The sequence below is a fragment of the Neofelis nebulosa genome, chromosome 4 (genome assembly GCF_028018385.1).
Source record: "Neofelis nebulosa isolate mNeoNeb1 chromosome 4, mNeoNeb1.pri, whole genome shotgun sequence".
Taxonomy (NCBI): Eukaryota; Metazoa; Chordata; class Mammalia; order Carnivora; family Felidae; genus Neofelis; species Neofelis nebulosa.
Genome location: NC_080785.1, coordinates 71,405,033 through 71,424,777, shown reverse-complemented (window position 1 = coordinate 71,424,777; position 19,745 = coordinate 71,405,033). Strand labels below are relative to the sequence as shown.

The 19,745-nt window shown below is 35.2% G+C and overlaps 1 protein-coding gene and 1 pseudogene across 16 annotated transcripts in view; one reads left to right on the top strand and one right to left on the bottom strand.

Annotated features, from left to right (window-relative positions):
* PPP1R9A (protein phosphatase 1 regulatory subunit 9A) overlaps positions 1 to 19,745 on the top strand; it is a 326,344-nt gene that overhangs the window by 178,275 nt on the left and 128,324 nt on the right. The window lies entirely within an intron of this gene.
* Positions 10,269 to 10,420, bottom strand: LOC131511293 (U4 spliceosomal RNA; annotated as a pseudogene).

The window sequence follows — 19,745 nt, the reverse complement described above, 5'->3', positions numbered from 1 at the left end:
CTCCTTAAGTGTCACCAAACCTTTAAAAGCTTTCTAAAATCAGAGGGAATAATTCTTATTGTTAGCATTCAAACAGTATGAAATTATTATGAACCATCTGTCTAAATGGGTCACAAAGCCAAACCAAAATACGAATTGATTAAAAACCAAAAAGGTAGAGGGGCGCCTGGGTGGCTCAGTCAGTTAAGCATACTCTTGGTTTTTGGCTCAGGTCATAATCTCAGGGTTTGTGAGTTTGAGCCCGCATCAGGCTCTGCACTGGCAGTGCAGAACTTGCTTGCGATTCTCTTTTCTACCTTTCTCCCTCTGCTCCTCCCCAGCTCGCTCTCTGTCTCCCTCTCAAAATAAATAAATAAACTTTTTTTTTTTTTTAAAAAAGAAAAGGTAGAAAATTTTGCATTTAGCACTTAGTCAGTTGCCATTGTTCTAAACTTAGATCTATTTGTTTTTCCATCACTCACTTTTAAAATTAGGTTTGTTTTTTCTTAACCTGTTTACTGATTTGTTGTCCTACATAGTTTCAGTATTTACACTGATGTGAGAAGTTTGCTTTATAGGTCCCAGTGTGTATTTTCTCAGTCCTTTTAAATGGATGTTTACCTAGTACAGTAATCCTGCTGTTGTTACAATAGATGCTTAATACATGCCTCAGTGAATATATTAAGAGAAGCAATTTGATGAAATGAACAGAATCTTTGGGATCATGTGACCAGCAGTCTTAATTCTATCCCTTCTACTTACCGGCTATGGGATATTGAACAAATTACTTAATTTTCATGTTATCTACAACTGCAGTGTTGTTGTAAGCATTAAATATGCTTATGTAAATTAAAGCCTTCCACAGTGCTGTTTGCATATGGAACTTTTCTTGAATGAAGTAGGAATAAAGTAGGAATTGAAATTTTTTGAAAAATAGTTATTATGGGAAGCCTTATGAAAAACTATAGAAAGATGTATAAAATATGCACAGAATTGTTAAGTTTTAGAGTTCAGAGGAACTTTAGAGATCTTTAAATTCATACTTTTCATATTATATGTGTATAAAAATTGAGGAGATCTATATAGTCTCATTATTAGACCTATGGCAGTGTTCACAACTTTTCAATTATATTATTATTCCCACCATTAGTGTGTGCTCATTTGCACAATATTTAAATATTCTTTGTTGTTTAAAATTTATCAATATAAAAATTTACAAAAGAACAGTTGGTTGCTGCCTACAGTTAATTTTAATATTTTTAAAAAAAGTTATGTGTACTCATGTATATAGAAAAATATTATATTAAGGACTTACAAATCACTGTGATTAGTGTGATGCCATTCTTGTGTGGATATGGTTTCTATTCATCCCACCCAACTTCTCTGTCTCTCTCTTGTTCTTTCTCTCACAAAATGTAGAATTAATATACACCAAAGTATTGAATGGCTCTAGTCTGTGTGAGATTTTTTAAAAATTTTAGTTAATATGGAATATTTAATTTTTCTATAGAGAATTTGTAATTCTTGTATATGTATTTTAAATATTTTCTTTTTTTAATGTTTATTTATTTTTGAGAGAGAGAGAGACAGAGCATGAGCAAGAGGAGGGCAGAGAGAGAGGGAGACACAGAATTGGAAGCAGGCTCCAGGCACTGAGATGTTAGCACAGAGGCCGACGTGGGGTTCAAAGTCAGGCACCCCTATATATATATTTTGATCTACAATTAAAAATAATAAAGTTATGGGGCGCCTGGGTGGCGCAGTCGGTTAAGCGTCCGACTTCAGCCAGGTCACGATCTCGCGGTCCGTGAGTTCGAGCCCCGCGTCAGGCTCTGGGCTGATGGCTCGGAGCCTGGAGCCTGTTTCCGATTCTGTGTCTCCCTCTCTCTCTGCCCCTCCCCCGTTCATGCTCTGTCTCTCTCTGTCCCAAAAATAAATAAAAAATGTTGAAAAAAAAATAATAAAGTTATCACCATGTGGCTTCAGGAAAGTTGTTCTTTACACTCCAGTTATGGACAAAATTAATGTTCTGGATTAGATGTTCTTTGTAATTCCTTTTAGCTTTAAAAGTATAAAAAGTCCTGGGGCGCCTGGGTGGCGCAGTCGGTTAAGCGTCCGACTTCAGCCAGGTCACGATCTCGCGGTCCGTGAGTTCGAGCCCCACATCAGGCTCTGGGCCGATGGCTCGGAGCCTGGAGCCTGTTTCCGATTCTGTGTCTCCCTCTCTCTCTGCCCCTCCCCCGTTCATGCTCTGTCTCTCTCTGTCCCAAAAATAAATTAAAAAAAAAAAAAAAAAAAAAAAAGTATAAAAAGTCTTTTTTTTTTTTTTTTTAACTTTTCTAGCTTGCTTTAGCTTCTTAACTCTATTTAAGAAAGTGATTTCAATTTATTCTCAGTTTTGTCACATTTCCTTCAAGGGATGTTAAATAAACAGACTTATAGACTTACATAGAACATTGTTTTCTCCCTCCTCCCTACTTACTGCCCCTACACAAGAAATCTTTTCTGTTGCGATTGCTTTTACCCCTTCTAAACATCTCATAAACACACCATAGTTTGAGCACTTTAAAAAATTTGCCGTGGATATTTTATCTCCTGCATTACCCAGGATGTAGTTAAAAAGTTTTGAGTCTTCCTTGCTTTTTGATACTATCTGTGTCCTACATTTGAAATTTCTCTTGTCAAGCTTTTCATGCCTATCTGTACCTTTTCATATGATGCCTGAAACGCAGGGGGTACTCAATAAATATTTGTTGAATGAGTTAATACTTGTGTGTTAATCACTTTCAAAACATTTACTTAGGCCTAACCTTTTTCTCCCTTCCCTTCTTTTGCTTTTCTCTCCCTCTTTGTCTTTTTTGTGCTGGCCTGCCTCTTGCAGAGTAACTTGCAATGTAGCTAAATGACATGACATGATAGCCATTTCTGCCATCTGTTTTAGTTTTAAAGTTTTAGTAAAATAATACTAATAATAAATGTTAGTAATAAGAGATGTTCATTAAGATTAATTTTAGTAAACTAAAATTAATTTTTAGTGAAAATAATATTATGAATGATACCATTAGGTTTTGCTGCCATGAATTTTATGGTCGGTACACAGGACGCTAATTATTTCTCCAATCCTCTTTCATGAATCTATAAAGCAAAATCATCTTTATAACAACTCAGGTGAAAGTGCTGTTAGTAGAATAAGTCATGTGGATGATAACTGACAAAAGATAGTAATAATGCTGTACTAAAGAAGCAAATTAAAAATGCACTTGGGATCTGCTTTGTTTCTGGCGCCTGTGTTTGTTTCTCAGGCTTTTGCGTATCAACATTTTCGAACACCGTCCTGTTCAGTTTTTTTGAAAAAGTTATCAAATGTGAAATGACGGTTGCTATGTAGTTTACCTTCATTCAAGCCTTTCAAGGTTTTCTAACCATTTTAATTGTTTTTGACCAGCTTTAGGGTAGCACCAACACGTAAAACAGACGAAGAGTTCTATTCTTAGCTTTCCCTGCAGTAGACACTCCCTCTTGCTCCCTCTGCTCCCTCAGGCAGGACCCATCTGTGCCCCTGAGGCGCCCTCCAGCCTGGGACGACCTGAATGGAAACTGCCGTTTTAATTGTGTCCATCTGTCATAATTCCTTAGCTGATGGTTTCCTCTCGGTGCACACACTCTTGTGTCACTCTTCTCGTCAAATATTTTGCTTGTTCGCCCCTTAGAGAGTTGGGATATTACTGCTTTCATATGGATGTATTTTCACATACACTTACAACTTCAGTCTCTGGCATTTAGGGGAAAACTCCTTTGACCAGAGTTCATTAATGTTGCTCCAGCTGGTCTCTCTTTCACTCAGCGTTGGTTGCTGTGTTTACATAAGCCCTATGAGGTAGAATTTTTGTTTTTGCTTCCCCTTCCCAGATCTATCATGTCAACAGATAACCATCTGGTAACATTAAACAAACCCTACCATTGTCCAACTTCTATATTTTTGTTAGCCTTACCCCCACTGGTTCTGGGTGTTAGGTTCAGAGTGGAGGGATACCGGAAACAGCATTGAGGTTGAAGAGCAGGAGCTTGAACACTGTTGTTTATTAGCACATGGAAACGATTACCAACTAGCCAGGTACGTTCCCCTAAACTCCATTCCGGTAGGCAGTGTTTCCAGGGAAAAACAGGCTATTTCCTCTGCTATTCTGGAGAATTTTTGGAAAGCCCAGATTATCTGCCTTCTTTGGGCTCTGGGATGGTCTGATTCAGAGATCTGTCCATTTTAATTTTTACCACCAGGACTCCTCCCTTGTCTTTTTCTTTGTGCTTCTAATTATGCACCAAGATTTGAGAGATTATCAGTGTTACTGTGCTGTGAGGAGAACCTTTTTCTCTAACATAATAACCATTTATGTATTAAATACTCTTCTGGCTTATGATCTAGTGGGTTGTAGGGTCAGTTTACGGCGGCAGTAAGTCTAAATTGCTACCCTTTCTTTTTAGCCAATAATTATTTCCCTCATCCCCTGTCCAGGCTTCTTTACGTCTCCTTTTTCTTCCGCTCATTTTTAGTTTCTTAGCTTTGTTTCCCACTTAATCACCACAGAGTCTACCCCTGTAAAAAGGTCAATTAAAATACCTCTCAAAATACCATACTCAACAGAACTTCCCTCTCTCTCTCTCTTTTTAAAATTAGAGGTAGTTTTTATTTCCTTGGTGTTTTTTATTTTATTTTATTTTTGTTATTTGTTTTCATTTTTTTTTCTGTAATGAATGTATCACTTTTGAATGAAGAGTTTTTAAAACAGGTACTCTTTTAATGAAAATAATAATCAAACAGTACTGAGCTCTCTTCATTCCCTTAATGCTGCCTGTATTGAGGCAGGCATGAAGAATTATGTAGGATCAGGAACCTGCATTTTAATCATGGGATGCCTCTTCCCCACACTGGTGTGACTGCAGAGAGCAAATCTGTGCCAAATATCTGTTGTCACTGTCACTGATGCACGGAGTGCTTTATAGATAGCTTGGATCACTTCTGTCTTCTCAGAGACCATTTTCGGTACTCTTGATTCCTTTGTGAGATCCATATTTCCATCTCATATTATTTTCCTTCTCCCTGAGGGACTGCCTTTAACATATTATCACCAGATCTGGTGGTGGTGGATTCTTTCAGCTTTGTATGTCTGAAAAATTCTTTTTGTTTTCCTCTTGCTTTTTAGGATATTTTTTTCTTTGTGTATAGAATTTTAGATTAATAGGTATTTGTTTTGTTTTGTTTTGTTTTACCTTTTAGTACTTTTCCTAGACTTTTTTGCTTTCTGATTTTAGGCACATGAGTGCATGAAGAAAAGTACATGTACACAGATGAATTAAGAAAATGAGAAAGTGCTATAAATGTTGTTTTATTTTCTGCTTATTTAAGTTAATTGTATATGACAAGCAGTGTAAAATTTCCGTTGACAAACAGAAGCTCAAAACTATGTGTGTTAAATCCCCCTGTCCTTTACATTTTTTAAAAGAAAATGCCTTTTTTTGCCTTTGGGCCATAGGTTATAGATCATTGAGTCCAGAACCTTGAGTTATTTTATGGTTATGCACATATGTGTTTTTAATAAAGAACATGGACTATAATGCCTTCAATCTAAAGGAAAACTTTTTAGACTATCCAGTCACTATAAAATGCTATCATTAGTTGTCAAATTAGCATATGCTAATTTTAGAAAACACTTTAAAGTTTTAATATAGTACATGTTCATGGTTGAAAATTTAGAAAACACAGAAAAATATAAAGGAGAAAATAAAAATTTCAGTAATCCCACATCTAGAGTTGACCACTACTAAAATTCTGCCAGTGAATTTCCTTACAGATTTTTTTCTGTGCATATTCTGCTTTTGTTTACTTACTTAAAATTAGGATTGAGATACTATCTGTTGAGTACTTACTATATGTCAGGCAGTCTCCTATGCTCTTTATATTTTGTAAATTATTTATTATTGCTAATAGTTTTGATTAAATACGTATCATTGTTATTTCTGTTGTATATATAAGGAAATTATGACTTTTCTTATACAGTCACAGCAAGTAAGTGGCAAAGCCTGGCTATAAATCTAGCTTATCTGACTTTAGAGGCTATACTTAAATAATACATTATGTTATATCACATCATTAAACACTTTTGTACAACAGACTTTAAGAGTGTATCATGCTATTGTATTATACATGGAAACCATTTACATATTGTTATACTAGCATCTTGTTTCAAGGTGTTGATCAGGTTAGCATTTTTATATAAAAATCATAGTGAATATGTCTGATTATTTCTTTGAAATTACTTCCTTAGAGTGGAATTATTGTGTCAAGGCGCATTACTTTTTAAAAAAAAATTTTTTTTTAATTTTTATTCATTTTTGAGAGCGAGAGAGAGGGAGGGAGGGAGGGAGAGAGATAACGTAAGCAGGGGAGGGGCAGAGAGAGAGGGAGACACAGAATCTGAAGCAGGCTCCAGGCTCTGAGCTGTCAGCACAGAGCCCCACTCGGGGCTCAAACTCAAGAATCATGAGATCATGACCTGAGCTGAAGTCAGATGCTTAACTGACTGACTCACCCAGGTGCCCTAAGGTGCCTTACATTTTAAATGCTTTAGAAACATGTTGCTAAGCTGCCCTTCAGAAAGGTTGCTCAGTTTGTACCTCCTTAGCAGTGTTAAGAGTAGTCTATTGCACTGAATCAAGACTGAGTATCGTTTTATAAAATCTTTAATACATTGATAAGCAAGATATTATCTTTAAATTTTAATTTCTTGTTTTTGAGCTTCTTAAGATGTTTACTAGACACATCTTTTTTCTGCAAATTATTTTCCATTTGCTTTTTCCCTGTTACATTTTTTACAATCGTGCTATCATCTGTTCTTTCAGTGCTAATCTTAACGGTCAAGTCCAATAAACAGAATTAAAGAGCAACTCTAAACTAAAACACAGTAAAATTCTGTATTTAGTTTATGCCCTTAATTTTCTGTCCAATTTACTGCTTTGAGAATTATTTACCTGGTGTTTGAGACATCCAGTAACCTTTTCTTAGACCTAATCTTCTTAAACTTTTCAGTGTCATATCATAATCACTTATTTCTAATGAGATCCTTGGGTTTGTTTTTTGTTTTGTTTTGTTTTGTTTTTTGTTGGTGTGTGTGTGTGTGTGTGTGTGTGTGTGTGTAAGAGAGAGAGACAGACAGCTGTATAGATCTTTTTCCTTATATTTTTCACCCCATATTATAATTCTCCCAAATTAGCTTCTTGAACTCATTTTTGTATTCAGTTGGTGAACTGATTTTTTTCCATGACTATAGAAATTACTTTCAAATTCATATCCCAATCCTGGTGGATATAGAACCTATTTATTATATCACTTGTATCTTGTTTTCATCTCAAACTTAACATAAATTGAATTCCTCTTTTCCTTTTTTTTCTTCCTTTCCCTTGATAAGAACAATCCATTTTTTCTGTGCTGACCCTATTTTTCATTACTTTAGATGTAAACCTTTCTAGTCATCCTTTATTGTTTTATTTATTTTACCTATATAATATCTTATTGTATTTTTTATTTCCCTGCCTTGGAACGTTCCTCAAATTCTTCTTTTGTGTTCATTCTTTGTGCCATATCTCTGTGTCAGGTCTTTCTCTTATTATGCCATATTTTCTGGGGCTTCATTTAGCTGATCTTTCCCAGTTTATCCTCACCTTGTTCCAAGATTATTCTTTCTACAATTATCACTTTTTGTAGCCTTTGTGAACAATAATGTATAGTTGCTCTCTATTTTTTGCCAATCAGGGGCCAAGGTCTTGTTAACATTGAATACCAATGTTATTTAAGTGCATATTCAATTCTCTACTTCAATCAGGAAGATTACATTATTGTCTGCACCAGTGTCCTTCCCCAACCTTCTTGCACATCTTAGTCAAAATAGTAATTACTGAAACTACAATGTATTAAGGCCATATAATACATCAATTACTCTGCTAACCCTTTCACACATATTTTTGCTAATCATTACAATCAGTATGGTAGTAATAGTGAACCTTCTTCATCTAAACTAAGGATTAATTCTTTCAGGAATTCATAGTTGAAGAAACCTAAGGTTTCATAGAAAATGGATTAAGAAAACTGTGTGCTGAGGTAAATGAATGAAAGCATCTAAATAAACTTTTGCTAAAATAAAGCAATCAAAATGCATTATAAAGAGACTGTTACACATTTTAAAGTTTTGCTATAAAAAATAAAGTTTTGCTGTAATAGGTACAGTACCATTCATTTACATTTAACATTTTGCATGCTATATACTTTTAAATAGGATACCTTTTTCCAACCCCCATCCGTCCAGCATTAGGAAAATGCTTGTGAATTTGTTTTATCCTGTTGGTGGTGATATGCATTTAAATGGTGATATGCATTTAATTTCCCATCCCCCAGTCTATCACCTTTTTTTCCCAAGAATTCATTGCTTTTCCAGTTTAGTGGATTGGGGATTGTTTGCCATGTGGGCCTGAGAGCTGTAACTTGAGTCTTTAGTCTCCTTCATTCATTCTTCACTTCCACAGTACTTGCAGGAAGGGTGGGTGGGTCTGGATTTACTTCACCTCAGGTTTCTTTCTCTCTTTCCAGGACTACTTTATAGAAACTTTCACTCCCAGCCTGCCATCTGCTTTCTAGCTCTTTTCTTTTTCTATCTTCCAGTAGTTCCTTTTTCTATTTCTTTACATCTCACAAATTTAAAAAATATCCCTAAAACAACATACAGAGGGGGAAACAGCATTGGGGACTTTTAGATTATCAGTAAGTGAAAACTTTAGGATTGAAATTTTGGTCTCAGCAACTCTGAGACCCAGATTCTTTTCTTACTTCCATACTTCCTTTTATACTCTTCACCCTTCCCCAAGTCCTGTTTTTCTCAACATTCATTGTCTTTTACTTCAGGGTTAAACTGTTCATCACTGAAACCATTTAAACGTCACTGGTTGAGCCCAGCTGAACTCTCGGCCTCTGTACACTTGAATATAATGGTCTGTAGTACATCCATTTATGTTTGTTTGTCATCATATCATGTGTATTGAGTGTGTATCCATAGATTCATTGTTAAATCATTGAGAGCAGGGACCACATGCAACATACTGGTACTAGACTTTTGATAAGCACTCAAACCTGTGCATGAATGGATTGATTCCACTTCTAGTGTTCAGTCTTTTTTGGTCAAATTTCCTTATAACTTCAGTTTGTAATGTTTGTTCTGTTACTTTTCCTAAAGGTAATTTCCAGTAGTCTCTAGTTTTTGTGGGGGGTCACATCTCTGTTTGTTTATTTTGATAGCATTGTATATGGCTGGTGACTTTCTTGGCTTATTTGCAAGAACACCATGACTTCATTGTGAATCCATCTATTCTCAGCTTTTTTCTTTGCTCTGGTTCCACTTGACCTTCACCTCACAAAGTCAATAGCCCTCTCCTCTTAATATCAATCTATTTTTTATACCTTTCTTAGCACACTTACTGTAATTTTTGTGTAGCTTAGCACACTCCAGGTCTCCAGTCTCTGCAGCATACACACATACCCCTGTACTGGCATACGTGTGTGTGTGTGTGTGTGTGTGTGTGTGTGTGTGTGTGTGTGATATTCTCACACAAGCCCCATACTTCAATCAGATTTGTATCCCAATAACTCTCATTGTTCTTGGAATACAGTCAAGATTGACTCACTCTTACTAAATTACTGACTGAATGAATCAATCAAATCAATGAAGCAAGCATATTATTTTCTCTACTTATATTTTTCTAGCACTTGTGCTATCTTCCTTCTGATTAGACTACTTAGAAATGTCCCTTTAATTGTATTTGTTTCATTGCATTTTATCTAAATTATTCTGTACAAGCATGTGTACTTTCAGAAATTTCTTTGACCTTGCTTGTACTTCTTTTATTCTTGTCCATTAAGATAATCATCACCCTGATTTTCTTTCACCTGTGATTACTCTGTCTATTGACGATGTAAAAACCTATATTTGCTTTTCCTTTTATTTCCCCTCACCAGTAGATGCCAGTCCTGTACATACTAGCTTAAAAAGAAAACCCGTTTTAAAATTTTGCAGTCCTTTATTTCTTACTCCTTTCAGTCATCCTTAAACTTGTGTCTTTTCTTAAAATATCCTTCTTATCAAATGCTCTTGCCTAATTAAAGTCATGTTATCATCTTTTCATTTTATAAAAATATAACAATGATTTTCCTTTTGAGAATTTGAGCTTTTTAGCTTTACTTTATTTTTTCTGGAAGGCCAACTGTGTTCATCTTTCAGATTCTATAATTCAACTTTAATTTGGTTTTTCAAAATACGAAGTATACTTTAAATATTTGAATTAGCAATAATCACACCTTGGATAAACCTCATTGACTATGATACTGCCACTGTGCAAAGCTACTTTAAATATTTGAAAGAAAAAGAATTTTCTTCTTGCCTTTATCTTCCATAGATACTAGTAAATCAGGCACTTGAACTGCCATGAAAGGTTCTTGGAGAACTGCTGTACTTGTACAACTGTAGTCGTTGGTCACTCGGAAACATTGAGGAACTGTTGTCATCAAAGCATGTATTGAGCAATTGTTTCCATAGCATTATGCTTTATTTTATGCAAAGGTTAAGAAGAAATAAAGTCATAGTTTTAGCCATTAAAGTAGTTTAGAATCAACTTATAAGACAAAGTCCCCACCCTCAACACATCCCTACACAAGTTAACTTTTATAAAATAACACAAGGAAACGTTAAGTCATGTTACACAAATTATGTATACACATGCACAAAGGTAGAAAGTTAAAAAAAATGATACTTAGATTAAGTAACATTTAACCAGGAAGGATGTTTTCTAGAAAAATATTTAAATAACAAATGGCGAAGAGAAGATGTTGCCACAGAAAAGGGAATGGCATAAACAGAATAATGGGAAGGGAGCCAGTAAGTGGAACATTTGCATCTTTTGGGTCTTATCAACAGCAGTGTATAAAAAATGTTATCTTAAAAATGGACATTTAACTTTGTCCCATCCAGAGAATAAAACTGCATGTAACAGGAGTTCTTTCTTTTCCTTTATTCTCCAAAACTGGCTTAATAGGATTAGCAGTACATAATTACTGCTCCAGGCTCAGATGTAAGACGCAAGAAGTTTGCAATTTATCTGCTCAGGGAGATCTTATACCTCAAGAAATATTAAACAATTATCTGAAAACATGTAACATTAGGCGAAGGCGTAAAACGTAAGGTGTAGGAGAGGTTCAAAGGATAGAAAAAGACCGCTAGGCTTGAGTAAACAGGTTAATGCCGAAGGAGAAGTTAATATTTGAACTGGGCCTTTAGAAGAAGGCTTTCGAGAGGGCAGAGAAGGGATATATGGGCAAATGTGTAAAAGATACAAAGGGAGGAATGTGTACAGTCTTCTCAGGGTATGGCTTGCCTTACAGTTATTATTTTTGTGAGGGTGTTGTTTAAAAATGAAAATATAGCTGAGTTCATACTAGTTGTTGGTAATATGTTACTAAGATTAGGTAAACAAATAGAGATGTGACAATTTTTATAACAGTATTCTCAATATTGTTAAGATGTCACATGGCCTCATATTCATCTGTAGATTCAAATAAATCTCAATTAAAATCCCAGCAGGATTTTTTTTAAAGAAATTGATTAGCTGTTTCCAAAATGCATAGGAAAGGCAAGGTACCTAGAATGAAAGTTCTGAAAAAGAATAAAGTTAGAGACTGACCTTACCCAATTTGACAAGATTGATTATAGAGCCTCAGTATCCAAGACTAAGTAATATTGGTATAAAATAGAAATATTTAATATCTAATAAATATATAAAAATAGCAATATATGGAATAGAATAGAAAGTAAGGAATAGATGGAGACATATAGGGGCACCTGGGTAGCTCAGTTCATTGAGCATCTGAGTCTGATACCAGCTCAGATCGTGACCTCATGGTTCATGTGTTTGAGCCCCACATCGGGCTTTGTGCTGACCTGCTTGGGAGAAGCAGAGCCTGCTTGGGATTCTCTCTCTGTCTCTCCCTCTATCTCTGCCCCTTCCCTGCTAGCTCTCTCACTCTCAAAATAAATAAACATTTAGAAAACAATAAAAAAAGGATTGAGACATAGAGTCAGTTGACTTTCAGTATAAGTACCATGATAACTCAGTGCTAAAATATATAATATTTTTCTACAAATAGCAGTACAAGAATTAGATATCCATATGGGGAAAAAAACTGAGCCACAAATGTTACCATACCATAATTAATTACGTTGGATTAATTAATTAGCCAAATTTAATCATAAATCTAGACCTAAGAGTTTAAACAATGAAACCTATAAAAAGAATGCATAGGTGAAAATCTTTGTATTGTCACATTTAACAGGTCACAAAACATGGACCATCAAAGAAAAAAACTGACACGTTGAATTTCATTAAAATCACAACTTTTATACTTTGAGAGGCACAGTTTTGAAATGAAAAGAGAAAGTATTGACAAGGACAACATATTTGCAAAACATATATACAAGGGCTTGTATCCAGAATGTGAAGAGCATTTACAACTCAGTAACAACAACCCAATTTAAAAAATATGGACGAAAGATTTTTTGATAGCTGTTTCACAGAGGAGGATATATGAATGGCCACCAGCACATGAAAATATGTTCAACATCATTAGTCACTGGTGAATGCAGATTAAAACTGCATTGAGATACCACTGCACACCTGCTAGAATGGCTAAAGAACACTGACAATATAAAATGTTGGCAAGGATGTTGAGTAATGGAATACGCGTACGTGACTGGTGGGAATGTAAAATTTTACTGCCACTTAGGACAGTAGTTTGGCAGTTCTTTTAATGTTAAACAGATACTTAACCTTTCAATTCAGCAGTTAAACTCTTTGGTATTTTCCAAGAGAAATGAAAGCATATATTTATGTAAAAACTTGTGTGTGAATGACAATTTTAGTCCTAATAGACAGAATCAGGAAACAGCTCAAATGTCTATCCTGTGCTTTACTCCACGTCTTATGAACAAGAATTTTAGAGGAGGTGCAACTCCAGGAATCTGTCATTTTCCATGTTCCTCCATTTTATTCTGTTGCATTCAGGCAGCCTAGGAACTGGTGCTCTAGACTATCCTGTCCAGTATGGTAGGACTACTACTACCTCATACTGTACGTTTGTGCAAACGTGAAAAATGCACCTCTCACAGAAGTATGCCACCTTATGGGTGCATGGCTTGACAGCTAGCATAAAGGCTGAATTTCAATTCTCCTAACTCCCTCAGGTGGGAGCTCTAGTTCAGTTTTATGTGTACACTACATAAAGGAAAATATGAAACAAATAACACAAAGTCATGACTCACAACCTCATCATGAGTAAATTAATCTGGCAGAGTGTTTAAGGTAGGTGAGTCTAGAGTTGGCTAAAGGACTTTATTGTTTTTGTTTTTGTTTCTTTGTTTTCCCTCTAAGACGAGTCTATAATGTTACCACCACAATGCTTCCTTAGACCTAGAGGAAGAGTAGAAAGAGGCTATATGGGCAAAAAGTATGAAGGATGGTTAAAATGGGTTAAGAACGTCTGAGCAAATCCCATGTTCTCCCTGCTTTGTAGAAGGAAGAGAAGGAATGAGAGTAGGGAGAGATAGTTGTGGATGCATCCATCTTTCCACTTACGGGGAGTAGAGAGTAAGCTCGAGAGAACTAAAGAGGAGCATGCTTTTCTAAAGTCCTGAGAAGAATGATTAACAAAAGGAGAAAGTGATCCTGGACCTGCTCTATGGGAGAAAAGAGTAATGGACTTCACCACATGGATCAAATGGGAAAAAGGGAGATACATGCTGCATACTAGAATTTTTAATTCACTGTAATATTTAGTCTATTAATTAATTTTTAATGAACCCACCCTCTAGCACAATAGTCAACCGAAGATTCTTAAATACGAACACTTCCTATGTCTTATGCATACAGTAATCCAGTCTTGTGCATGGTGAAATGGGAAAGGGGGTAGAGGCAGATGGGGGACAGAGTGGTCAAAGTTTAAATGTCAAGAAGGATAATGTGGGATAAAAATGTCAGAATTAGTTTAAGACCCAATGCTGAAGAAACTTGACAGCTACACTAAGTGATTTAGAAATATATCTTATTAGCATGATGAAGCTGGTAGTGCTTTGGATAAAGTTGTTCTTTAAGATTAATGTTTAACATTTGTATTGAGATGTAATTCACATGTCATCACTTATTTAATTATAGAATTCAGTCATTTCCAGAATATTCAAGATGTGTGTAACTGTTACCTCAATTAATTGTAGCACATTTTGACCACTCCAGAAAGAAACCCCGTGTCCATTAACAATCACTTTCCTTTTCTCCCAGCTCCCTCCCTTACCCCCACTTTAGGCACTGATCTACTTTCTGTCTGTAGATATTTGACTTTTCTGGACATTCCATATAAATGGAATCCTACAATACGTAGTTCTTGTGACTGGCTTTTTTTCACCAGTATGGTGTTTTCAAGGTTCATCCATGTTGTATCATGTATCACATTTAATTCCTTTATATTTCCAAATAATAGTCTATTGAATGGATATACCACATTTTGTTTATTCTGACGTCAGTTGATGGATATTTGGGTTGTTTCTTCTTTTTGGCTATTATGAATACTGGTTTGAACATTCATGTACAGATTTTTGTGTGGACATGTTTTCATTTTTCTTGGGTATATACCTAGGAGAGGAATTTCTGGGTCATGTGATAACTCTAGGTTTAACCTTTTAAGGAACTGCTGGATGGTTTTCCAAAGTAGCTGCATGCACCATGTTATATTGCCTCTGATAATGCATGAGGGTTACAATTTCTGCACATCCTCATGAACACTTGTTATTATCTGTATTTTGGCATAACCATCTCTGAGTGGGGGGTGTGAAGAGGTATCTTATTTTAGTTTTGATTTGCATTTCCCTAATTGCTGTTGATGTTGAACATCTTTTCCATGTGCTTATTGGCCATTTGGGTGTCTACTTTAGAGAAATGCCTATTCAGATCCTTTGCCCACTTTTTTTTCCTCTTAAGATATACTTGACGTATAACATTGTATTTCAGGTGTATAACATAATGATTTGTATATGTTGTGAAATGAACACCACAGTAAGTCTAGTTAACATCCATCACTATACGTAGTCACAAGTTTTTTTTTCCTTGTGATGAGGACTTTTAAGATACACTTTACATAACATCTTTCAAACATGCAATACAGTATTATTAACTATAGTCCCCATGCTATATGTTACATCCCCGTGACGTATTTATTTTGTAGCTGGAGGTTTGTACCTTTTGACCCCTTCATCCATTCCATCCACCCCCACTTCTCACCCCCCTTACCTTCTGGCAACCACAAATCTGTTTTCTGTATATGTGAGCTTTGTTTTTGGTTTGTTTGTTGGTTTTGGATTCTAGAGTCTACATACAAGTGAGATCATATGATATTTGTCTTTTCCCGACTTAGTTTTAAATTAGGTTGTCTTTCGGTTATTGGGTTATAACTATTATTTATAATACTGCAGATATAAGCCCCATATCAGATATACGATATATAAATGTTTTCTCCCAATATGAGTATTGCAAATTAAAACAATGATGAGATACCACTACATACCTATTAGAATGGCCCAAATCCAAAACACTAACAGCATCAAATGCTGGTGAGGATATGAAGTAAAAAGAACTCTCATTCATAATTTTGTGCTGTTATCATTTCAAGCTTTTTACAAATTGCACATGACTTCTTAACTGTCTTCCTGATTTTAATCTTTCTTTTCTATGTCATTCTCTTCTCATCCTTACCCCTAATGGAGGAATATAATAGCAGTTTTCAAATATATGAAGGGATATCATGAAAATCGGAATTGATTCACTCTGTGTAACCGTAGTAGTAAAAGAATTTTACTCTTTTCTTCTAAATTATATTATGAATAACTTCAAAACTGAATGCATTGCAGAAAAAATTCAGCTCATTCTGTAGCTTCTTTTTGGCCTCAGATGGTAGAAACCTAAGCAAATAAAAATCACTTCTTCAAACCTTCTTCAACTTGCTATACACAGTCAATTTTTGGTCTTCATTATGCTCTCTCATATTCTAGAACAGGCTAACCTACTGTCTGTCCTTCCTTTCAAAAGAAATTCTTCCCATTACTTCACCTACACAATTATATTTTTTCTATCACTGTTGCTGCTGGCATAGCGTCAATTATCCATACTACATTTAATTGACAGTTTACTTCACCAGCTTCTGGTTAACAACCTTTGCAAGAAGATAAGAACTTGATAATAATTGCCTATCATACACAAACAATACCAGACTAGCAGCCATAATTTTTGCAGCCACACACACTATTTTTACATCTTCTTGAAGTGTAAAGATAAACACATTCATGAATACGATGCAAAGCTATAGTAACTTTATAACATTTTATTTTTTTAAGATTATTTATTTGAGAGAGAGGAGCAGAGATAGAGGGGGGGGAGAGAGAGAATCCTAAGAAGGCTTCATGCTGTCAGCGCAGAGGCTCGAACTCACGAACCATGAGATCATGACCTGAGCCGAAACCAGGAGTCGGACACTTAACCGACTGAGCCACCCTGTAACATTTTGATAGAAGCAGAGTTGTTTATATTAAAAGCTATGCTTTATGACTAAGGTTTTGGAGATCACTAAGAATCTTGGAAATCATGTTTTAAGCTGATACTTTTAAAACATAATTACTATTGATATAAAAGTCAGAATTATGGTTCAGTTTAAACACAATTTTTTTATGCTTGTGAAACTTTATGTAGGGATACTGTACATGGTGCCTGGTGTATCCATATCAGAATATTAGGAAGTTCAGATTAACTAGTCTCTTTATTTGGAAAATACAAACACACACCTTTACAAAATCATGGAGAAAACATAGGTATGTATTTTAAGCAGAAATTATTAAGTTAGTCTTATTTGTCTAAAGATTCACTTTTGGGGCGCCTGGGTGGCGCAGTCGGTTAAGCGTCCGACTTCAGCCAGGTCATGATCTCGCGGTCTGTGAGTTCGAGCCCTGCGTCAGGCTCTGGGCTGATGGCTCGGAGCCTGGAGCATGTTTCCGATTCTGTGTCTCCCTCTCTCTCTGCCCCTCCCCCATTCATGCTCTGTCTCTCTCTGTCCTAAAAATAAATAAAAAACGTTGAAAAAAAAATTAAAAAAAAAAAAGATTCACTTTTACTACGTGAACTGGGCTCTCTATAAAAATTTTTCTGAGCTTCTAGAAGAATCTCTAAAGATTTTTTTTTCTTTGTTAGATACTAGAAGATTTCTGAAAGTGCTACTATCCTCTATGAACCAGATTATCCTTCCTTTCAATTCCAAGACTTTATAATTTAATTTATTAATACCCTTCTATGTTAGGAACATATTTCACGCACACACGGTGAGAGATAACGGCTTTTCTCAATTACAGGAACACAGAGAATATGTAACTTCAGTTCTGCAACCTCAGAAATAGCTTTAAGTAATCAAAGAAACATAAAAACTCACCAGTCAGGATTTCAAAAGGCTATTTTCCTTTCTAGTATCCATGAAATTTTATGTGAAATAGCCTAAGCCCACAAATAGTCAAAAAACAAATTAAAGGAGAGCAAGTCAAATTCTTTACCATCTCCCACAAGAGATAATAGATCCCCAGAATCCCGATAGCCATCTCAAGAAGTCAGATTATAAAATTACAGTGGTACTCATTACTGCTACCAGTGGGGAAGTATTTATTGTTGTTGCTGTCTAGTGCAAACTAGATCCAGAACCAAAATGACCAAAACCAGAAAAAATTCAAAAGTACTAAGTTAGAAAAAAACCATGTTAACAAGCATAGTGCATTATTGCTGCTTTGGAATCACTGTGGAGACCAAGCAAATAGGTGCCTGGGCTTAAACAGCCCATGAAGTGCATTTCTGTGATGACAGTTGAATTGGCTTTGTGAATCCACTGTGGCATCTTGGTGGAACCTCCAAAGCTATTGTAGGCTAATATTCAGAGAGTTAAAAAATGACTTTGGTACATATAAAATGAACATGTATTAGACTTTACTAAACTCACTAATTAATGAGAGAACCAGTGAGATGGTAAATGTGATTCAAAGGACATTTTTAGAAGAACATAATTCAAGGCAATATTACTTAATAAAGTAGTATTAGAACATTAATAAAGTAACATTGCTAAGTTAGACATAAAACTAGTTAATATTCTACAGGGAAATAAACCATGGCCTATGAGATTATCTTTTTAACAGAAGAAAAGTATCTGAGTTTATTCAGGACAAAAATCTACAAATTAACATACAACTTAAGTATATCCAGGATTTTAATCAATTTTAAACAGTGGATCAATTAAAATACATTCCCCCAAATTATCCTTGGTTGGACCTGTTAAATAATGCACTACATCACATAAAAAAGATAGGTTGCTCTCCTTTTTGCCCTTGTTTTCAAGCTTTAAATAACTTAACACATGGCAGCAACACATGATACAACCAACACGTGCCCAGAGTAATTATATAGACAAGTTTTATTTATGGGAAGAGTCAATATGATAAAGATGTTAGTTTTCCCTGAAGTAATCTAAAAATCAGTATGATTTTATTCAAACCTCAACAAGTGTTTTTATAGAACTTGTCCAGTAAGTCCAAAATTAATTATGAAGAGAAAAAGCTCAAGAATAGTTCAGAAAAATTTGAAGACAATGAACTAAGTAGAGGGAATTGTCCTATGAAATGTCAAAACTTATGAAGCAATGGAGTATGCAGAGATAGACAAACAGATGAGTAGAAACTAATAGAAAACCCAAAACATGTTGATACACATTTGAAACCCTGACAGACGTAGCACTACAATCAATGGAGAAAAAGTGAACTCTTACTAAATGTTGTTAAGCAGATTGTTTATAACACTTGGAAAAAATAAAAATAGATTGCTAACACATATTATAATAAAAATTAATTTCCAGGGCTGCCTGGGCGGCTCCATCAGTTAAGTGTCTGACTGTCAATTTTAGCTAAGGTCGTGATCTCACAGTCTGTGGGATAGAGCCCTGTGTCGAGCTCCATACTGATCAGCACAGAGCCTGCTTAGGATCCTCTCTCTCCCTCTGTCCACCCCTCCCATTCTCTCTTTCTGTGTCTTTCAAAAATTAATAAACTTAAATAAAAAAAAATAGCTGGATAGATAACTAAATGCAGAAAAGCAAAATGTTAAAACTTGTAGAAGAAAATATAGAATGTTTGTATAACTTTGAGGCAGAAAGGGAGTCCTGAAAGAAAACACAGAAATACCTAATACAAAGCTGAAATTACAAATGTGATTATAGGTTTAAAATTTTTTTTCCTCAAAATAGCATTTTTCAGAGAAATGTGAAAGGACAAGCTACAGATTGGGCCAAAGGTATTTGCAGCATATTTCATTGAAAAAGTGTTAGTACACAGGATGTATAAGAACATCTTCAATAAATCAATAAGGAACAAGATGCTCAACCCAAAAACATCAACAAAAATGGTAAAAAAAAAAAAAAAAACATGATCTAACAGTCTGCAGAAGTGGGCAAATAACTCAAAGATCTGAAAAGTACATTCAGCCACACTAGTAATCAAGGACATGCAATTAAAATCACAATGTGATATCTTTTTACACTTATAAGATCACCAGTA